At 38.1% G+C, this 4,281-nt stretch overlaps 2 non-coding genes and 2 pseudogenes across 2 annotated transcripts; 2 read left to right on the top strand and 2 right to left on the bottom strand.

Annotated features, from left to right (window-relative positions):
- Window positions 1–38: 38 nt before the first annotated feature.
- On the bottom strand, window positions 39–158 carry LOC117109110 (annotated as a pseudogene).
- A 145-nt stretch (window positions 159–303) lies between these two features.
- On the bottom strand, window positions 304–422 carry LOC117109107. Its single transcript, XR_004445466.1, has one exon. It is a non-coding gene; the product is annotated as a 5S ribosomal RNA (ribosomal RNA).
- Window positions 423–499: 77 nt separating this feature from the next.
- LOC117109109 lies at window positions 500–618 on the top strand (annotated as a pseudogene).
- Window positions 619–3,792: 3,174 nt separating this feature from the next.
- LOC117109108 lies at window positions 3,793–3,911 on the top strand. Its single transcript, XR_004445467.1, has one exon. It is a non-coding gene; the product is annotated as a 5S ribosomal RNA (ribosomal RNA).
- The last annotated feature ends 370 nt before the right edge of the window (window positions 3,912–4,281 follow it).

A 4,281-nucleotide genomic window follows, 5' to 3' on the forward strand; every position in this document is an offset into this window, starting at 1 on the left:
GGGGGGGGGTGGATCGCAGGGATCGCTCATCGGACGGATGTATCCAGTCGTGGCCCATTCCCAAGCGGTCTCCCATCAAAGTACTAACCAGGCCCGACGTTGCTTAACTTCGGTGATCGGACGAGAACCGGTGTTTTCAATGTAGTATGGCCGTAGCCAAGGGTGCACCAACAGTGGAACACTTCGATCATCGAGTTCATTGAATGATATTTCTAGTTGTGACGTATTACTTAGAAATACTATAAGAGCTGTCGATTCGCTACTATTGTTAAAATGAATTTTTAGAAAAATATAAATAAAATAAGTCTACAGCACCCGGTATTCCCAGGCGGTCTTCCATCGAAGTACTAACCGGGCCCGACATTGCTTAACTTCGGTGATCGGACGAGAACCGGTGTTTTCAAGGTAGTATGGCCGTAGACAACAGTGCTTGTCTACGGCCATACTACCTTGAAAACACCTGTGTAGTATGGCCGTAGACAAGTAGACAACAGTGCTTGTCTACGGCCATACTACCTTGAAAACACCGGTTCTCGTCCTATCACCGAAGTTAAGCAACGTCGGGCCTGGTTAGTACTTGGATGGCAGACCGCTTAGGAATACTGGGTGCTGTAGACATCATTTTTTTTTTCGATAGATGAGCCAAGATGGAGTGAGTTGATGTTAATTCTAGAGCTAGATTTATTAGTGCTGAAGATGATGAATTCAGTTTTATTTTCGTTTAGGATAAGCATGTTATTGAACAGGCAACTGTGGATGTCGTGGAGGCAGGTTTCGAGACGTGTTTGAATGAAGTCAGAGTCAGAGGGATCACAATCAATATAAATTTTGATATCATCAGCATAAATGTGATAATAAAGGTTATGGGACTTGATAATTTCGGATAGAGGGGATATGTAAAGGGAAAAAAGAAGGGGGCCAAGAATTAAGCCTTGTGGAACTCCATATTCAATAATTTGTGGATCAGATCTAATTTTGTTTATTTCTACAGATTGAGTTCGGTTAATTAGATATGATGCAAACCAGTTTAGAGCCGTACCAGAAATGAAGAACTGTGAGGATAATCTGTGAAGTAGGATATTGTGATCAACAGTGTCGAAAGCCACAGAAAGATCCAAGAGTATAAGGGCAACGACCCGTTTCCTATCTAGAGCAACAGTAATGTCATTGTGTATTTTAGCAAGGGCAGTTTCAGTACTATGACCAGTCTTATATGCCGATTGAAAGGGGTCAAACAAGTTAAATTGAGTAAGATATGAAATTAACTGTAAGGAAACAACTTTTTTCAATAAGTTTGGCAAGATAAGGAAGATTAGAAATTGGCCTAAAATGCTGGAATTGTTGGGGATCAAGAGACGGTTTCTTCAAAATAGGGGTGACTACAGCATTTTTAAGATTATCCGGAAAAGAGCCGGTTCCAAGAGATTTATTGATTAAAGAAGCAATGGCTGGAGCAATACTGGCTCTGTAAGATTTAAGAAGTTCGGTAGGGATGGGATCTAATGAACAAGTAGCCGATAACGAGGACAAAATTAACTTCTCAATGGCATTATGGTCAACAGTGTTAAATGAAGAAAAAATGTAAGCATTGTTAGTTAGTTTGCAGTGACTCCAGTGGAGCAGTTACAATTGAAACATTTGATGGATGAGACAATGGAGAAAGCTGCAATTGTGATAAACGAAGACGAATATTCATGATTTTATCATGAAAGAATTTTGAAAATTGTTCCGCAAGCTGAGAGAGGTTTTCACGAGAAGGAAAACAAATTTTAGGGATGCCCTTTATTAGTTTGTTTACAAAATTAAACAACTTTTTCTGATTTCCCGAACAATCATTAATCTTACTTGTGATGTAACTGTTTTTTGTGTCTTTTAGTTTTTTGTTAAATGCCTTAAGTTGTGTAATATATAATACTTTATCAGAATCTAATTTGGTGTTACGCCATCGACGTTCAAGCCGACGCTCTTACTTTCTCTGAGGTGATTGGAGTACCATGGTTTATTATTGTTTTTATTCCTAACAAAAATTTCCTTAATCGGGGCAAGATCATTTAGCATTGAACACAGATTAGTATTTAAACTCAATAACTTTATGATCACTAAACAAGAAACCAAGGTCATTAACATCATGAATCGTGGTGTGACTATCAGTTATTAATAAATCAAGCAGATTGCCTAATTTATGAGTCGGTTTGTCTATATGTTGCACAAGATTGTAGTGTATCTTGTTGTGTATCTTTTACTTGACAAGCCGTGACATCATGAGGGTCCAATAAATGAACTTTAAAATCACCGAGATATATTGTCGATCTTCTGGAGTGTAAATAATAATCCAAATATGACGCAAATTCATTAATGAAACTGTTAGTATTGGATGATGGGGGTCGGTATATTGCAATGAATCTTACGGCCAATGCCTTCGACAATACTTCACAGCTTTCATATGATTGAATTTGTTTCTCAACAAGCTCAAATCCTAGATTTGACTTAAACAGTACTCCGACTCCGCCTCCTCGCTTACCTTTCCTTGCAGTATGGATAAACGAGTAACCCTTAGGTGTAACAGCGGTTTCAATTACTTTTTCATCACGATGAAGCCAAGTCTCGCATATAATTACGGCGTCGTACCAATGTTCCTCCACAAAATCGGATATTTCACCGGCCTTGTTACGAATAGATCTCGCATTCATCAAACACACAGAGAGCGAATTCCGTGTCTTCGCACCTGTACACCTGTTGGAATGTTTGTGTACTCGCTTTCCCGCCCTTCGACCCCGAAGAGTTTTCCGCCAGCAGCCTAGGCTGATGCATAGGTTCTTGACGTCATCGCTCGGCAGAATGCCGGCAGCTCCTGGGCGAAGGCGAAGTAGCTCATCGCTAGAGTACGATAGGGGTAGACAAGCTTCAGGTTCAAGTGAATTTACAAAGCGTACAAATATCGTTGACATGACGACTAGACTCAGAATGTAGGACTGCATTTTAAAGGCGAGTATAGCAGTTTAAAAAGGTCAATATAAATATCAGAAGCGTGTATGTTTTTAAATCACTCAGGAGCAACAACAATAAATAAAAAAAAGGTAATTTTGTTATAACATTGGTTTAACAAAAATGAATATTATGAATAATAAAGGTAATTTTGTTATAACAGTGGTTTAATTTTTTATTTTCCTTAATATAGGACAACTATAATATAATCAAACAAAATTAACAAGTACTAGAAAGCAATCTTAATTTCTCTTTTTTTATAGTGCTACAAGTGCCATCAAGGGCCAATCCTCACAAACACAAAGAAACACAAAAAAAAGAGAACTTGAAGAAAACACACACACAAAAAAGAATACAATGGTAACCATGCATCATAGGGACGTTCTCCACTAGGGTCCAAATTACCCGCATCCGAATCGGTCTTTGTATCATGCAATAACACATTTTTAAGGCAATTATCAAAATTAGTGAAATACGAAAAAAAAAACTACTAAAAGTGGTTTTATTTACGGACTAGTCATTTTTAATAGCCTTTCATATAATAATGTTTCATTGATATTTTTCAAGAGAGCCAAAGTTCATTCAAAACAAGCGTATCACTGGCAATCTTTATTTTAATACCTAAGTGGAAGACCGCCTGGGATTACCGGGTGCTGTAGACTTATTTCATTTATTTTTTTCTAAAAATTCATTTTACCAATAGTAGCGAATCGACAGCTCTTATAGTATTTCTAAGTAATACGTCTCTACTTGAAATATCATTCAATGAACTCGATGAACGAAGTGTTCCACTGTTGGTGCACCCTTGTCTACGGCCGTACTACATTGAAAACACCGGTTCTCGTCCGATCACCGAAGTTAAGCAACGTCGGGCCCGGTTAGTACTTTGATGGGAGACCGCTTGGGAATACCGGCTGCTGTAGACTTAATTCAATTATTTCTTTTTCTAGAAATTGATTTTACCAATAGTAGCGCATCGATAGCTCTTATAATATTTTCCTAATGCAGGCGTCACTTTGAAGCCTGCACCCACCTCCTCAGAGGTCGCCAACTATCGACGTCGAAGCCTAAGGTCAATAAATTTGCTGTTGCAGTGAACTCCTAACGTTCTTTTTTTTTATCTTGATTGAGTGAAGCTTTACCTATAAATTTGATGAAAGATGAAACTTTGACGAATAATTTGTGTTTTCTGGTGATGGGAGATCAAATGCATAGCTATTAAAGTTCATGAATTGTGTGAAGCTTTGACAAGTAATTTGTGTTTTATGGTGATGTGACATCGAATCCACTATTATT

This window comes from Anneissia japonica, unplaced genomic scaffold (genome assembly GCF_011630105.1).
Source record: "Anneissia japonica isolate Jap-2015-1 unplaced genomic scaffold, ASM1163010v1 scaffold3279_len158616_cov144, whole genome shotgun sequence".
NCBI lineage: Eukaryota > Metazoa > Echinodermata > Crinoidea > Comatulida > Comatulidae > Anneissia > Anneissia japonica.